Below are 18,930 nucleotides of genomic sequence, written 5' to 3'. Positions count from 1 at the left end.
GAGTAGGCAGTGTGTGGCAATCCAGCTGCTTTGGAACTACAGGTCCCAGCATACCCTGCTACAGTTTTGCTGTTAGATTGAGCATGCTAAAACTCTGGCAGGGCATGCTGGGATGTCTAGTTTCACAGCAGCTGGAGCCCCGGACGTTGCCTACATCTGGTTTAGACCACTGATGACCGATTCTCTGGACATAATAACCAGGATAACAGTCAAAATACACAGGATGCACTCAATGGTTGTCAACGCAATTCATTAGATAGTCTCTTAACGCAATTCATAAGGTAGCTTGATGTGTCCGCCGTGTGAACTACTGGGCAGCTTGTTGGGGAGTAGGGGATTTGTTTGCAAATGGTATTTTTCCTGCTTCAATTTTTGCAGACTTGTTATTGTACACATTTAAAGAGACGCTGTCACTGACGCTTTTTGTGTGCTGATCTAAAATTTTACTCATTGCCTTACACCAGGGGTGGGGAACCTTTTTTCTGCCGAGGGCCATTTTGATATATAGAACATTATTTGCGGGCCTGGTGCAGGCCACACCCCCTCCGTGTGACATCACACGGGACAGGGGCCACAATCGCCGGGGATTACTGCAATGCCTGGAGCATCCTCAGGATGCTCCTGGGAGCTGTCAGGGCAGCGGTGTGACCGTCTGACGCATCCTAAGGATGCTCCAGGCGGCACTGCTGCATAGATTCTGGCTGCAGTTTGCCATTCTAGGCCCCCTGCTAGCCAGATGAGTCTAGCAAAAAAAGCTCCAAGGGGCAGACCAAATGATTCCGTGGACCTTATACGGCCCCCGGACATGAGGTTCCCCATCCCTGCCTAACACCGTAGCCAGACTTAACAGCAGCCCTTTAGTCATGAGAGACAGGTCCTTTGTGTACCTTCTTGTGATAAATGGCTGATATTCCCTTACCTCTGCTGCCTCTGCTGCACTTAGCATGAGGGTTTCTGCTGAATATAACATTACCCGGCCTTCTAAATGAAAGCTGCAGTAATTACATGCAGTAATGGAGCTTTGATGTGCACTTGGCCATTACTGGTTTGCCACAATAAACCTGTAATAGTTTGTTACAATTTATTGCACGTTAATTGCTACTGCTTGTGTGATCTGCAGAGGTAACACTAATTTACAGAGTCTTCAGGGGTCTCCGATGGTGGCTTTGCTCTTCTCCTACACAAACCACCATAAACATTTCTATATCAGCAGTATGCACTGTAACGTGCAAATATTAAAGAGTCAGTTCTCATCCGTTTGCTTGTTTGTATGCTTGTTTTGATACTGTACCAGGCATAACCATCAGCGTGCACTTACTGACACTATGGCCCTCATTCAGAGCCGCTCGTTAGCGGCAGTACGCTCGTTCCGAGCGATGTTTGCACATCTGCGCATGCGTACGTTTTTTAGTACGCATGCGCGAACCAGTCAGTGCGGACAAAAATCGTTTGTACGCTATATAGCGAGTGCCTGCTATTTTGAGTGACAGAATGAGGCGTATGTGGGTGGTAACAGGGGAAGGTGCTTGAAAATGGGGAGTGGAGATCCGAACGCAGGCGTGCTTAAAGGTCAAAACGGGCGTATTATGGGTGTGCATAATTAATACAGCAGCGTCATTGACCACGTCACTGGGTTATTTTATAGCCAGAACTGCTCGCAAATTTGTGGTAGCAAACATGAACCACAAGAATAGCGAGCAGTTCATACGCTGGTCGATGTACTCGATTAATCTAATAAATAGCGGACATGACGTATGGTGCGAGCGGCCAGGGGGCGTTTTTAACAAATAAACGAGCGTATGTTTTGCTCGCTCGTTCAGACTTAGAGGTGTGAACAGACTGCAATTTGCGAACGGATCATTTGAATAGCCACCCCTTGTTTTTGAACGAACGACCGCAAATAGCGAACGGCTCTGAATCAGGGCCTATGTACGGGATGCAGCAAACCTCCCACCACTGATCACATGCATAGCGGCGTTTATTAGCGCCGTCCGAGTATGCATGGCTACTTCTGTAAGGGTAAGGTATATTTCCCCTTCAGACACTGTACCTGGAAGTGACGTGGATTGGGGGCGGAAGTGCAGTTTCCTGCCCACACAGTCCAGCAAAAATAGAAAGTTGGCCACTCGCCACAGGATTATGGGCCTGATTCAGACCTGCTCGCGAGCGCTGTGCGCTCACAAGCGGGTCGATGGTGGCCTAGTGCGCATGTGCACGACGGAGCCGGCTCCGTCGTGCGCATTCGCGAGACCCAGATAGCGACGGGCAAACCGTCGCTCCAGGTCTCGTACCAAAGGGGGCGTGCTGTCGATGTTGAGTGACAGCACGCCCCCTTTGGTGGGCGGGCCGGGGGAGTGGCTGCCCAAATGGAGGCCTTCCCATGTGAACGCCTCTGTTTGGGACCGGCGATTTCGGCTCTGTGAGAGCCGAAATCTGTCTGGGGCTTGCGGCAACGAGACCCTACCACAAGGGTCTCATCGCAAGCCCGATAGTCGCGATGGTCTTGACCAACGCGACCATCTTCCTGGCCGCTCGCTATAGCTGTGGGTGGTCACCCACAGCTATGCGAGCGGCCAGCAGGCCGCTCTAAAATACCAGAAGGCCGGCCCTGATTCAGAGCGTCTGGCTGTGAATCAGGGCCTATATTCCCCCTCTATGTCCACTGGGATGGCAGTGAATGACGTTGGACACTGGCTGATGACGTCAGGGTACAGAAACTGAAGGGGATCTATCTACTCCCCTTATTTCAAGGGACAGCTCTTCAGATAAGAGCTGTCCCTTGTGAAGAGAGGGCTTCTGGGTTTATGACCCAGGAATCCTTCTGCACAAGGGAGGAATCCTATTGAATCCCTCTCAGGAAGTCCCGGTAAGAAACCCATAGGCTTCTGTCTGGAACAAGCTCTGGGAAGTTTTGCTGTTACCCCTTCCCCTGGAAAAGTTGACAAGCCTGATGTACGTGAACAATGCATAATGGGAAAAGAAGACAGGAGAAAATAAGGCAAAATAAATACAAAAACAAAACTGGCTCATGGCCAGGCCCAATTAGGATGATAGAAAGTTGCTGCACTACCGTTTCCCACGTTACCAAAGCACTAGGGCAGCTACGTACCTGGCTGCTCAGGGAATCTTGATTGAATTCTGTTTTCTGGTTTCTCTCTCTGCATACATTTGCCACGATGAGTAAGGCATGTTTGTACACCTAGCACATATTACCTGGAATTCCTCTGAGGATCATCATCACATCAGTGATCAGTGAGAAGACTGAGGACCTGATTCAGTACGGATCGCAGCTGCGATTGCAATAAGGGTTACGCACGCAGTCTCATTGCGAAAATATGCTAATCCTCTGCAATCGCTATGCCGTCGCAGCACTACATAAGGACGCCCACCTAACCTTACACACATCCGTAATACTTAGCAAGACTGCGCAACTATCGGTAACATCGAGTACCATCGCAGCCTCAGGCGCAGAACGCAACAATCGGGCGATTGCATGTGTAATCGCAGTTGCAATTGTTGCAGAACCAGGCCCTGAGTTCTATGTACAGACAGATGTGTAGCATCATCTTTAGCTGGTGCAGAAAGAATGTGCGACGTCAGTCATCTTATAAATCGGAGAGTCCTGCCATTTCACCAGTATGAACTGGGACGTGCAGTCAGGGGAGGCAGAACTTCCCGTCATACTCCTGAGATTTGATATAAAATGATTAGAATAATACAAAGAAGATATTTATAACTTATGAACGTCTTCTTTGATTTATTGTAATCATTTTTATACTTAACGCGCACCACCTTTGAGGAGCTCCCTGGGACTGCAGAGATGAGGCAGCAACAGCACAGCCTCGCTTCTGTATAGTCAGACACTGCTTGCAGAGCTGGGGGCGGGGCCACATCATGAGTAGTAAGCTGCACAGAAAGAGAGCTAATAGAGGCATGCCTCTGAGTATGGGTGTGTGTGCTTTGAGCACTGATGGACACCTTGGATGTATCATGTGACCAGGAAGTGCACTGCAGTGTTTAGATACCGGAGCTCAGTCAGCAGCAGCAAGAGAAGACACAGTGATGCAGGTAAGAGAATCAATGGACACCAAAGCTTAGTGTAGTGAGAGGAGATTTACAGTGAGTAGGGGGTGAGACAGACTCCCAGCACTCAGACCCATCTCCATGTGTGCCTCCCCAGCCATTGACCTCACCGCACATCGCCAGTATGAAGTGTCATCGTGCTGTCAGTTGCTTGCTCACAGAACAGAATGGTTTGCCTACTAATTTCATTATGGGATCCAGGAATAGAAAGCGGCATTCTGCTGCAGAAAGAGAATGACAGGGGGGACCTTTAATTGCAGATTGGGAAATGAGGTCTTCTTATTAATAGTTGACCTACACCAATAATTAGAAAATGCTATGTGCTGAGATACAACACCTGGCTTACAGTATACAGTATATATTGTCTATTTTCATTACGTATGGGAAATTCACCTTTTTTTTTTACAAACTTATATGTACTCATAGAGCCAAGTTTTTTTTTTTTCGCATCCAGACTGTATACTGAGTACAGATACCTTATTACCAAAACTAGCCAGAAGTTTTATAAAATAAAGACTCGATAGTCTTTTGCAGTGGCAACGAGCAAGGGTGCAATGGTATTATGCAAATAATACAATTATTTATACAGAACAGTGGAACGCAAAGGAGTCAATTTTCTAAGCTGTTAAACCCCCAAATTTTAAATGGCAATTGTGTTTTGCTTTAAAACATGACTGGCGCTTTAAATTTCGGGGTTAAATACCCCTGAGAAGCGATGACTAGCAAAAAGGCACTGCTTTGTACATTTACCCCAAAGCACATTACAGACTTTTGCAGAAGGTGAGGCAGCCAGCTGTGCAAAATATGAGGAATACATGCAAACTCCACACATGTAGGGTCCTGCTGGAATCATACCAATGACCCCAGGACTGTGAGGCAGACATTCTAACGACTGTGCTCCCAATATGTGTGTGAGTGAGCTGCTACTGTAGTCTACCAACAGCCTTTCAATGTGCAAGCCCACTTTACTGCCTTTGGAAACACCCCCGTAAAAACAATCTGCGGCTCTTTTCGCGGGTTGGCACATTCTCCTGATAATGCTGTTGGTGGAAACAATAAAAACGTCACATTAAAGTCCATCTTGCTTCAATCTTCTCACTATCCCCATCATTCATTCCAACTTTTTTTTTTAAAATGCTGCTTAGTTTATCTTGATTTATGACTTTGGCGTCTATTTACTAAGCCTTGGGTGGAGATAAAGTGGACGGAGATAAAGTACCTATCAACCAGCTCCTAACTCATTTTTCAAACACTGCCAGTGACATGGCAGTTAGGAGCTGATTGGCTGGTACTTTATCTCTGTTCACGTTATTTCCATCCAAGGCTTAGTAAATAGACCAGCGGTTTTCAACCGGTGTGCCGCGGCACACTAGTGTGCCGTGGCCGGTTGTGAAGTGTGCCGCGGGGCTGTCAGAGCCACCGGGCACATTTCACTGTACTTCAGCATCCCGGGCCGCTGAGCTCCTCTGGGAGACTCAGGCGCGACCGGGTAGTGACCTGCAAAGATGCGGCGGCGTGACATCACAGGTCACGCACGCCGCGTTGTCCACTGCCCTCCAGCCCGCTCTGCCAGCCAACGCCCTGCGCCAATCAGCCAGCCCGCGCTCTGTCCAGGCAGGCTCTGCAGCCTGCCTGGAAGCCCGCCCGCACGCGATCCTGCTGCAGTGTGAGTGACAAGGGGGGAAGAAAGGTGGGTTTTGTGGGGACCAGACATTTCTTTCTTCTTCGTGGGTACCAGCCATAGTTTATTTTTTCTTGTACCAGTCATATGTTATCCAGCCATATATTTGCCTATTTAGTGGGGAACAATGTGTTTTTTTTTGTTTCTGTGGGGCCAGCCATAGGTTTCTTTTTCTGTGGGGAGCAATTCTGTGGGGCGCAATGTGGTATGGTTGTTTTTTTTGTGGGGAGCAATGTGGTTTTTTTTTTCTGTTAGGCCAGCCAATGGGATTGTTTTATTCTTGTGGGAGCCAATGTAGTGTGTTTTGTTCCTGTGGGAACTAATGTAGTGTGTTTTTTCATAGTCCGCGCACACCGCATCGCCGGATAGTGTGCCTTGGCAATTTTAAAATCTTGTGTAGTGTGCCGCGAGTTAAAAAAGGTTGAAAATCACTGAAATAGACCCCTAGAATTGCTCAGGAGGCAGTGGGACTTCATTTGTGTCATTTTGTGTGTTTGAAGCTTTTTGCCTACATTGAGCCGAGTGGGTCCATAAGTATTCTGCTCTGCCATAGTACAAATGGATGGTGCAAAGGCCTGGAAATGAGACGTAATCTCCGGGACCTGAGGGGCAGCAGAGACTTCAGAATGTTTTGCAGGCGGAAAAATGAACCTGTCTCCTTCATGCAAACCGGGAACAGCGCTGTAAATGCGGCCAGTCTGCCATCCTTTTATCGCCTGTAAATAATCCCTTTGCCCCTTCCATAGCAGAGACAGGTACCTCGTGCACCTAATCTGCAGTTAGCGAGAATGGCCTTTATCCGCACAAGTCCCACATCATAGCCTAGATGTGCGCTATTCTTCATGACAGTGCTGCCGAGTTGCCTCTATGATGGAACCTCCATGTCAGCAGTAGCCTAGACTCCTGGTGTCATGTCGGTAGATGTTATGGGCCACGTCCATTTTCAAACAGATTGGCCGAAAAAGCGTGTCCCTGGTCAGTACTTTCTCATCTGCATTACGCTCATTAGTGTTCATCCCAGGCACACGTTATGGATGCAACAGCTCTATCTTCCGTTTAATGTGAGTTTCCTTCATTTCTGTCAGTGTCATTTTATCGCAGCTGAGCCAGACTAACAAAACAACAATTACACAAAAAAAGAACGATCTTCCTTATTGCTTATCATGTTTATGTTGGAAATAAGGCCCTCATTCAGAGCCGCTCGTAAGCGACCGTTCGCTCGTTCCGAGCGATGTTCGCACATCTGCACATGCGTACGGTTTGTAATACGCATGCGCGAACCAGTCAGGGCGGCCGAAAAACGTTTGTTCGCTATATAGCGAATGCCTGCTATTTTGAGTGACAGGAGGAGGCGTATATGGGTGGTAACAGGGGAAGGTGCTTGAAAACGGGGAGTGGAGTTCAGAACGTAGGCGTGCCAAAAGGTCAAAACGGGCGTTTTATGGGTGTGCATAATTAATACAGTAGCGTCATTGACCACGTCACTTGGTTGTTTTAAAGTCTGAACTGCTCGCAAAATAGCGGTAGGAAAAACCAGCCACAAGAATAGCGAGCAGTTCATACGCTGTTCGATGTACTCGATTAATCAAATAAATAGCGGACATGACGTATGGTGCGAGCGGCCAGGGGCGTCTTTTTCAAAATTACGACCGCAAGTTTTGTTCGCTCGTTCAGACTTATAGGCGTGAACAGACCGCAAAGAGCGAACGGTTCATTTGAATAGCCACCCCTTTTTTGTGAACGAACGACCGCAAATAGCGTCCGGCTCTGAATCAGAGCCTAAGGAAGGTAGTATCTGACAATTGATACTTTCACCAATAACAAGATATACACTGCAGTCTAGCCTTAACCGTCCTCTCCTGCAGCCTAACCAAAACCCTCCCCCTAGTGCCTAACCCTAATACTCACCATCTTCTTGCTGTCGGTATTGTGATCATGGACATTCTGACTAGCATACTTACCGACCGTGTATAAATTCTTGCCGGGAGCAGCCCGCAAAGCTGCTGCTGCTGGAGGCCGGATCAGGGGGCGGGGCCGGAAGGTTGACAATTAAGCCCCGCCTCTTTCCTGAAAAAGTCCACGTTTCGCAGGTTCCGCGAGGAGGGGGCCGGATTAAATAATGCAAATCACATAGTTTAACCCCGCCCCCTTCTCCGAGGACCCACAAATCCTCCATTAATTCTCCCCATCATGCCCGATTCACTAGGAAGTGGGCAGGATGCTGGGGATCTGCCTACACTTCCGGGGGTGCAGGAGGCTACCCGAAATACCGTCAGCCTCCCGCGACTTCCAGGAGTGTAGGCAAGTGTGCCCTGTAGCCATATTCAACTTGTTATTCAGTTGTATGTATGGGGTTTCTGTATCAGTGGGGGTTCTGATGGCAATTTTGCTGTCTATAGCAGCAAAAATGCTTCAGGTAGCATTGATCAAGTACGTTCTATACAATGGTAGGTAAACGCTGATGGGTTGCTATAGGCAACTTCTCCACTCTTTAGAAGCCTTGATACATCTCCCCCTACTGTATGCTTTGCATAGACATGGTTATTGGAAGAATGGAGTACAATCCCTTGCATCTTGTATATTAAATGCAATGTTCAATATATATTCTACTGTATATATATTACTCTTAGTACATAGTTCATATTCCTTAGAGGCATGATTAATATTTATGCTACAATGCAGAAACCTTTACATTACAGCCGATAGGGCAGTAAAGACAACATGATGTAGAACACAAATTCCCATCTATTCTGTCCAGTGCTTGCTAGGCTCCAGCTAAGCAGCACCGTGTCCCTGGGTAAGCTGGCGAGTATGTATCAGTAGCTCTGTCATATAATCCAACTTGTATTTTAGGTTTATTAGTCCTGCAGCATTCTGTCCCCATTGTCTTCTGCTCCAGTGACAAAGGCAATCCGATAACAGGCTTCTCTCTGGAAGATGATACAGCCCTGGAAGCATTCGTGATTCATCATATCATATTTGTGTAAAATTATGTGCACTGATAGGGAAAAGGAACGAGTCCTTCAGGGGACATCTAATGTGTGTAGCACACTCCGGCACGGGGGATTCAGCGGCTGCGGGCAGGCGGAGATTCAGAATGGCGTAAAAAGCAGCTTTTATTTTACAGCAGGATTTATGAGAGTGATCATTTACAGAGAAGCAAAAGCAGCACAGTGACTGCAGTGTGACGGGAGACTACAGGCGGCCTCTCCAGCGTTAGACTCTCAATAGCCCAGCACTTTACATGGTGCTTATTTTTACTGTGACAGTGTTAGCCTCTACTTGCTTTCCAATCTCATGTAGAAAAACACAGCTCTACATAATTAAACATTAGTAATGATAATAACGGGGCTGTTTGAAAAGTGAACGCAAGTCGCTATCATTTCTGAGTCATTTCGTAGCGGCTGAATTGCATGTCTGCGATTGGGCCACCCCTATCCGCACACTTGGTTTTACATTGGGCCCATCCCCACCATGCGCTTTTATAACTAGTCTAATGATGTTACCCCATCCATTGTCAAGCAAACAAACCCTCGTGTGCTTGGACAAAATGGGCGTTATTCATAGGTGGACACAATTCCAGCGCAATGCCGAAGTTCACGTAGTTGAGTGATTCATACTCACCTACTCTCCCGGAAGTTGTGGGAGGCTCACAAATATTCGGGGAGCCCCCCCCACCACACCACCAGAAGAGTATAAACGGGCGTGTCCGTGCTCCCAGACGCACAGACGCAGGCATAGGAGACCGTGGTCAGAGGCCGAAACTACACCTGCCATAGGGTTGGTGTGCAAGTTTCGATGCTGCGACCGCTGGTGCACCAATCGTTACCACAGCATGCATTGATGCGGAAACTGGGCGTCTCAGTCCTTCCACATTCGGGCGCACGCATGTACACAAGGCGTTTGTAGCAGCATTTGCATAAAGTCACAGAGGCGAGGCCGCCAATAGGCGCTGCTGCGTGCGACTCAAAATCAGGGGCAATATGTAGATATATGCATGGTTGCTTATTCCCTCTTATTGCCTTTAATTAATAAAATATCACTGGGGCAGCTGAGCGGTCTGGCCCCCGGAGCAGTAAGGGTTAACTTTCCGTGTCGCTGGTACAGTCTCTGTAGATTTCTGCATGCGTGAGGTGAGTAGCCGGCTCACAGTATAACACTCTGGTCTGTATGCCCACAGTTTGTTGTTCCAGCTTAGGGCCGTATTCAATTTGTGGCGAAAACTGTCGTTTTTTCGACAAAAAAAGGCGATATTTTAGACCATAAAACAGGCAAAACCGCAATTAGCGGAAAAAAAAATGGAGAAAAGTTTTCTCCATTCCAGACCAGGCGAAAAAAAATGTGAAATCGCTATTTTTGGCTAAAAATGTGGGAATTTCTTTCAGAACCTTTTGGACACCCCACCCCTAATGATAAATGACCCCCCAAAAATTCATAAGTTGCGCACTTTTGCGAATGACGACCTCGCAAATTTTGGGTACAAAAAAAAAAAATCGTTGAAAATAGTTTTAATGTGTTGCGTCTGATTTTTCGGGAGCAGTTATGGATGTGTGAAGTATTTTAAACTTCCCACGCAGTCGCAGCAGGTGGTTTTTTACGGTTTTTAAAATTTAGTTTATACGACACAAAAATATACTTGCACCCATTTTAACGTACCCCCAATTTACATGGAACAGTAATTTCTTGGTAAAAAAAATTGCTTCCTATCATTTTCAAAGTTTTTTTTTCACCCAAAAGTGCGCAACTCATGAATTTTTTTGGGGGTAATTTATCATTAGGGGGGGGGGGTGTCCAAAGGGTTCTGAAATAAATCCTCACATTATTAGGCAAAAATAGGGATTTTGCATTTTTTTCCGCCTGGTCTGGGATGGAGAAAACTTATCTCCAGTTTTTTTTTCGCCAACTGCGTTTTCGCCTATTTTATAGTGAAAATGTCGCCTTTTTTGTCGAAAAACTGCCATTTTTTGCTAATTGAATACAGCCCTTAGTGTGCTAGAAGCACCAGAACAGAGAGCGACACCCCAGGCAGGCAAGTGGAACTGCACGGGTTGTGTCATCTGCAGGGTGCTAAACAGAACACTATACTATCCAGATAGAACTGGGATCTATCTTATAACTTTTTGACATGAGTTTTGATTGACTATAAAAACCACCCTCACATTGGACAAACAGGACCTACACCATTTTCATCTCTCGCATCTCTCCATTGTGGGCCACTGGCAAAGGAGCCTGGGTCACTTGCTTGTGTTTGCCCCGATGCCAAATGTTGCAGATGCCAGATGTTGTGCCTGGTTCACTGGGCAAGCAAAACGGCTGCTTAAGGCCATTCAATGTGCGTTGGCGACAAGTAGTGCATATCAATACATATAAATGTGTTTTTTAGTAATGTATAATTTCTGTCTTTTTTTGCTAACTACATGTAAAATGTTAAAAGATATATATTGTGTTTTGTGAAACCAAATGTTCCGCAGGCAAACATTACTGCAAACGATGGCCTTACGGTTCCCAGGGAATGTAGCAGAATATGAGCAATGGAAAAATCGGACTAAGGCCCTCATTCAGAGCCGGACGCTATTTGCGGTCGTTCGTTTAAAAACAAGGGGTGGCTATTTAAATGATCCGTACGCACATTGCAGTGTGTTCACACCTCTAAGTCTGAACGAACGAGCAAAACATACGCTCGTTTATTTGTTAAAAACGCCCCCTGGCCGCACGCATCCTACGTCATGTCCGCTATTTATTAGATTAATCGAGTACATCGACCAGCGTATGAACTGCTCGCTATTCTTGTGGTTGGTGTTTGCTACCACAAATTTGCGTGCAGTTCTGGCTATAAAATAACCCAGTGACGTGGTCAATGACGCTGCTGTTTTAAATATACACACCCATAAAACGCCCGTTTTGACCTTTAAGCACGCCTGCGTTCGGATCTCCACTCCCCATTTTCAAGCACCTTCCCCTGTTACCACCCACATACGCCTCATTCTGTCACTCAAAATAGCAGGCACTCGCTATATAGCGTACAAAGGATTTTCAGCCGCACTGACTGGTTCGCGCATGCGTACTAAAAAGCGTACGCATGCGCAGATGTGCAAACATCGCTCGGAACGAGCGTACTGCCGCTAACGAGCGGCTCTGAATGAGGGCCTAAGTGACCTAATTCTCACTTATGTCCCAAAGCTATTCTCCCAGTTTATGTGCATGTAGCTCACGTGAGCACAGAACGGACAGAATGAGGACTGCGCGTACAGTAACAACATAACTTTACTAACTCTACATTACAATGCTACAAATGTTACCATCTACAAAGCATAAAATACATCACATTAGAACAGCACAGTAGTTTGTATAATACAATATATGTGTTACCATCTAGGTGGGATTACTGCTTTTACTGTTAAAATAAAATGTTGGTGAATTCTTCTTTGTATACTTTTGTTTCCCTACTTAAACCAGTCTCCATATTTGTCACCAGTGAACTTATCCAATAAAATTCTTTATTTAATGAGAAAAAGTATACATACAATATCATCATCTCTCTGTATTGATTTTAACTTTCTCAAGTGCTATTAACCTCAGATTTGAACTATACCTATTGTGTTCTTCAGCAGAATGGTAAAAGAATATTGAAATCGATACCATATTGTGGTCAGTTTAACTTATTTTAATATAAAAAAATCATTTTATTGGACAAATTTGTTGAGGGCAAGCCTGGAAACTTAGGCCCTGATTCAGAGCCGGACACTCTGACCAGAGCGCTCGCTCTGAATCAGGGCCCACCTCCATAAATATGGAGCGTCCTCCTGGACGCTCGTATAGCTGTGGGTCACCACCCTCAGCATATACGAGCGTGCAGGATGATGGTCGCGATGGTCTTGACCATCGAAACTGCGAGCAGAAGCCTGCGGTTGAGTTTCTCAACCGCAAGGCCAGGAGTGATTTTGGCTCTATCAGAGCCAAAATCACTCCCACTGACATCACTAGTGATGTCAGTGGGGCCGACTTCAGACGGTAGGCGTTCCCTTGGGAACGCCTCCATCTGGCAGGCACGCCCCCGGCACGCCCACCAAAGGGGGCGTGCTGTCAGTCAACATCGACAGCAAGCCCCCTTTGATGAGACACTATGAGCGAAGGAAAGTCCTTCGCTCGTCGCGTCTCGCGCATGGGCACGACGGAGCTCCCTCCGTCGTGCGCATGCGCAGTGCAGACCATCGACCCACTTGCGAGCGGACAGCCGCTCGCGAGTGGGTCTGAATGAGGGCCTTAATATGTTCTCTCTAGGATTCTTTATTGGTTTAATCTACTAGTTAATACAGATATTTTTTTTATTGTAGACATTATCTTTTGTTGTCATGATTGTAATGTATTTTATAAATAACTTACCAACATTGTATCATTTTATTGTAACAGTTTCTGATACATTGATCTTTGAAGTACATGGGTATCGTGTATCAGATAATATAAATGGTTGTATTCACGTGATGTATTTTATGTCTTTAGAGATGACATATGAAAGCCCAAAATCGGCCACATTTTAATGTATCATGAATTACACTTGCAGTCTGTAATTGGAATTCTACGGGGCATATTTATCATTTATCGAGTTTTAGACCTGATAATTGTAATTTCTTAATTACGTTATTTCCGGCAATAAGAAATTGCATAGCACCCGAATGTATCATGAGTGATTTCTTCACTGCTCTATCAGGACTCCAGTGCATGTGCAGTCTACTGACCACACCTGTGTGGCGGCCATTGCCGGCGAGGATTCCGGAGGAACCCTCTCCCGCTAATATTTGCAAAATGTACTGTATTACCTATGGGGGCCAAATTCAGCAATGCAAATAATTCCGGAGCTTGGTAAATATGTCAGCTTTGCAGCCCAATAGAAACCTATGGGAGCTGCGTTTGCTGTCGGAGATGGAAGGACCGCGGCAGATATTGGAGATATCAGCTGCTGTCCCTCCATGGTACATTCTGGTTATATATAAAATTAGTAGGTTACCCCCGAAAACAGCTGTTTTCAGAGAGGCCTATAGCTGCAAATATTATGTGATAAATAGGTCCCTATGTGAATTAACATCTGTCGGTTTAACTAAGTGAAGTTAGAACATATGATTATTGTACAGTATTTTATTGTTGTAGAAAGTTTTTTTTAGTAGGACACTGCATAATTCCTCCAAATATATATTCAGTCTGACGTCAGCATTTGGGACCATGATTTCAGGAAACTCCCATTGACCTCAGTTGTATTTATTTGGTCAATGACAAGGAAAACATCTGGTTTCACTTTTAATGGAAAAACACCATCACTTTGTGTGTTTACTGGATTAACTTCATTATAATCTGGCTACATCGGACATTTGTAGTACAATTACGTCTCAAGAAAATTAGTAATATGCGCGTAATATCCAACACTCATAGATTACTGTATCTGCCCAAGTCAGCTTTTAGACAACACTCTGATATGGCAATGTTAGTAAGTTCTGGACTAGTCTCATAGGAGAATGTTTGTATTTGTTATTATTTAGGGGCCATGGCATAAATAATGAAATTTTTTCCTAGCAATTTTTCAAGATACTTGTTGCCAGTTCAAGAGCTGGGGTTAACGGCTGTACCGGCTGTACCGGCAAAGAGCTTACTGCCTGTTCTCACCCGCCTATGAGGCGCCAGGCTTGGACAGGGGTACAGGGGAAACCCCAGGTCTTTACTCGGTGCTTGAGCTCACATGCAATGAGTTAATATTAAAAACAAAATTGTATTTTCCTCGAATGCTCAGAATCTCTGCATAGAGAGGTCCCATACGCTTCTCTTACCGTTCAAACTGGATTCTAGCCGGGGGGATTGTGTATTAGTACCCCTTCCCTGAGAATGTTCATTAGCTAACTTGGGGTTGATGGTACTCGCCAGAGACACTGATCGTAGGGGAGAGCCGCCCAGCTCAACCACCCAAAAATGTTAACCCCTGGGGGGGATTATTGTTGCTCGACGCCGTGGAAGGCTCTCAGAAAATTACCCCAGCCTTGCCTTTTCCTCCAAACACCTGGCTTTGGTCTCCATCCCGAAGCCTGCATGAGTTTGTGGCCCACAAGTGTGTATGTGATGTCATGCTGACATGATGACATCACAGCTGAGTAGAAGTTTTAGTTAGCCAAGTACTTCTCTTTGCCAGGAGCGCCCAGACACCTAGATAGGATCCTGAACTGCTGCTTGGCCCTTCCACCATAGGTACCGATGTCACATGCTGCACTCCACTCTCCTGTTAAAGCTCAGCCTATTTGAAATAAGCCAAGCAGACGCCTATGTCCTCCGAACTTGTCATTGAGCAGATCTGTCAATAAAGGGCCTGATTAAGGCATGTACGCTTTTCCAATGTTCACGCAGTTGAGTGATTAGCAGCCATCTGCACGTGTGTCTGAGACGCACTGCGCATGCGTCAAGGTACGTCAACGTAGTCACTCCCAGCGACTTTTCATTGGCAAAGTGATTGACAGTTGTGGGAGGTGTTTTGGGGAGGTAACGAGGAATGGCGGCAGGTAAAGAGGTTCCGACGTCTCAGTTCAGTTCTGCGCGATCACAGGGCTGCTCTGATGGACGATCATTGAATGATCTGCGAAGGCTGCTGCGTATTTGTAAGGAGTTGCTTGGATTTGCGATGGCACCGGTGGACGTCTCAATACATTTCCCGGCGTACGAGATCAAAGCTGCGATTGCATTTGCATACAACTTTGCGTCAGGGCCAGAGCGTGTAAGCAGTTTTTATAATAACTGATCTACAATACTAGTAGGGGATTGTTTGAATATCCAGCATGTTATTTATTTATCATTAACACGGGTGTGCTATGTCATATTCAACAAGACGTGTTTGCAACCAATATAGGGCCTGATGCAGAGTTGGGAATAGAGGCCCTGGTTCGCATAGCTGTGGGTGACCTACAGTGCAGCATGGTTTCACCAAGATGATCAGTTGAGAGAGATATCTCACTCTATTCCCAAGTCTGAATCAGGCCCATAGCTTGTTTTTGTTATACTTAATGCATGGACATTTATATATATTTTTCCTGCAATTCACAGGCTCCGCAGCAGAAGCATAGCGAATTATCAAGGAAATGTAACGTCCTAAAGACGGGCTGTGCTGACGTGCAAAAATAAAACATCTGTAGGTAAGGACCAATTCATTTTCATATCAGACATAATGCAATACTAGAAGATAACTAACTGCTATGCAGGAGTCACTAATACGTTTCCTATAATCAGACCGAAGGTTTGCAGTAAAGCTTTGCACCTGCATTCTGCTGTTTCATATGAAAATCCTCTTTGAAATCAATAGAACTTTTTGTCCAGTACCCTTAGCGTGGTCCAGTGGTGATTGTATTTTGGTCGAATTTCTAAAGAGAAATTAAATAATGACTTTGCAGTACGGTACTTTACTTCATAAAAGTTGGATTGCTTTTACCAGAAGGGATTCTGGGCCATACTTGGCTGCTTTTGAAAAAGCATTTCAGGGAGATTGTGAAAGCAACACCTATGAGCGCGGTGGTAAAGTGGGCGTGTACTGCTATATCTGAGGGGCGTGTCATACATGTAATGGGGGTGTACTGCTACATCTGAGGGGCGTGTCATACATGTAATGGGCGTGTACTGCTATATCTGAGGGGCGTGTCATACATGTAATGGGGGTGTACTGCTACATCTGAGGGGCGTGTCATACATGTAATGGGCGTGTACTGCTACATCTGAGGGGCGTGTCATACATGTAATGGGCGTGTACTGCTAGCTTTTGCTGCAAATCGTTCACTTCAGCTGCCGGAGAGAGTTCAAGAGCGATTGCATACGAGATCGCATCGTGTGCAAATCGCACCGTGTATGGGCACCTTCAGTCTTACCGCGGTATAAGGTAAAGAATAAGATATGGAGCCGACAGGGCACAAAGCACAGATAAGTCCCAATAGGGCATAAAGCAGGAATGAGCTGGGACCGCCTGTTGGCAAACACTGCACTAGACAGACAGGATTGCGAGTTGTGATTTAAATGCATTGTCGGACCACTTTCCTCTGCGCTATCTCTCATAAGCAAAATTGTCAATTAGTGTCGTAAAGTTTACTGGGCACTCCTGCTCCCCGGCTGCTTCTGAGATGATTCATTACCTAGGAAGGAGTGTTCCTTTTAATTAAGTTTAATAAAAATCAATTTGGATTTCCCTATATTTAGAGTACTGCTTTGAGAACCATTGAAACTAAACATAAATAAAATGAAAATATCTACTTTTAAACTGCATCTATCCATTCTTTTAGAATCAGGTCATCGCCTCTCAGACTTATTCTCCAGGACATACTAACAGTCCAGGTTTTATGGATACCTGTGCTCAAGCACAGAGGTACTAATTAAGTCACCTGAGCTCAAACATGGATATTCTTAACACCTGGTCTGTTGGTGGGTCTTGAGGATGAAATTTGAAAAGCAGTGCTTTAGATGTGCTGCACTGTATCTGCCTATTGTACGTCTGCCAGCCCTGGCATCTCACACTGTGGGTCTGATTCAGAGATAGCCGCAGATGACACAGCCACTGGGGCGGGTGTGGATTAACAGATAGAAAGGTTGACAGTGTCTAGATAGACACCAGATGTTAGACAGTCAATAGGTCGATTGGGACAAAAGGTTGACAGGGACAAAAGTTCGAAACACTAAAGGTCGACAGGTACAAATGGAAGACGTGGCCAAGAAGGTCGACACTCACAAAAGTGGTCAACACATGATTTTTTATTTTTTTAAGGGTTAGGGTTTAAGGTTAGGCACTTACCCCGGCTGTTAGGGTTAGGCACCAGGAAAAAAAAACGGTCAACACATGATACTTTTTTTTTTTTTTTAGCCCTAATGTTCTCCCTAAGTCTAACCCTCCCCTTGGTTCCTAACCCTCCCTCCTGGTGCCTAATCCTAACAGTCCCTTCTAGTGCCTAACCCTAACCCTCCGGTAAGTGCCTAACCCCAACCCTTCCTCCTGGTGCCTACGGGGAGGGAATGTTAGGTTTAGGGGTAGGGTTAGGATACTTACCACCAGGGCTCTTCTGGCATATACCGGCTCAAGGAGGGGGAAAGGAAAAGTCACCCGCCCTCCACCCCAAAGGCTCCGGAATCACTATAATATCACGGAGACGGAGGGGGTGGAGGCATGGATGGGCCGGCGGCTGCTGTGCTGGGCCGGGGAGAGACGGGGGTGTTCCGCAAGGCCAGCCCCTGTGACTTGTGGCACGCCCCCTTGATCTAACCACACCCCCTTCACACGTGAGTGCAGGGCGGACTGCCAGGGCAGAAATACAGCCCCAGTCCGTCCTTGTTTACCATCAGGTGTTGGTATCCTAACCCTGATGGGATGCCGGCATCAGGATTCTGACCACCGGGATCTCGAGCGCCAACACCTAACAATTTCTAGTACCCAATCAGTACCCAACACCTAACAATTTCTAGAATTGCAGTTAATTTACAATAAATCTTTTTAACCTTTGAGAATGCAAGTTTTTATCTGTATTCTTTGCAGCAAAAGTTTTAGTTGAAAATTAAATGGACCTTTTAAGTAAATGTAAATTATTATTTGAATGGTGACGGGATTTCTGTGATGTCTCCAGCTCTGCTGTGCACCCTTGTTGTGTATATGCTGCACTCCCCTAATGTTACTAACATATTGTGGAGGGTCAGTGATGTCGGGTATTGACATCATCATCTTCCCCCCGGCCAGTACAGAACAAAACCCCCAGGGCCCGCAGTGTTTGTCTGCATTGTTACCTCTCATTTTATCCTGCCACTGTGGATGTGACGGGCCCATAGCTTGCTGTCCGCAGCTGTTTGGATCAGAAGATTGTATACACAGAAGGAAATGTCAGGGACCTGGAAATTTGGACCAGAGGCAGAACTGCGTACTGGGCAGACATGGAGCTAAACAACAAGCAGTTATAACAGGCATCAGCATTTGTTTTTATGGCCTGTCTGTAATTTCTAGGGACAGTCCCAGGCTCTAATGATTTGTCCTTGGAAGCGTTAGCTCCTGGCAATATCTCTATATTAGTGTATTAGCCAGATGTGCCGTACGGCTTTTTTAGTATCTTTTCCTATACTAGTATCGAAAATGTAATTCATTTGTTGTTTTTTGGGGGGAGAGGGAGTGTAGTAGT

General features: G+C 45.9%; 1 protein-coding gene across 1 annotated transcript in view; it reads left to right on the top strand.

Moving 5' to 3' along the window:
• KLHL29 (kelch like family member 29) overlaps positions 1–18,930 on the top strand; it is a 926,340-nt gene that overhangs the window by 225,525 nt on the left and 681,885 nt on the right. Inside the window, exon 2 of the mRNA XM_088467301.1 lies at positions 15,839–15,927. The gene's annotated coding sequence lies outside the window, so the exon portion shown is untranslated. The remainder of the gene's footprint in view (positions 1–15,838; positions 15,928–18,930) is intronic.

The sequence above is a fragment of the Taudactylus pleione genome, unplaced genomic scaffold, assembly GCF_031769625.1.
Source record: "Taudactylus pleione unplaced genomic scaffold, aTauple2 ptg000070l, whole genome shotgun sequence".
Taxonomy (NCBI): domain Eukaryota; kingdom Metazoa; phylum Chordata; class Amphibia; order Anura; family Myobatrachidae; genus Taudactylus; species Taudactylus pleione.
This window is presented reverse-complemented; position numbering and strand designations above follow the sequence as displayed.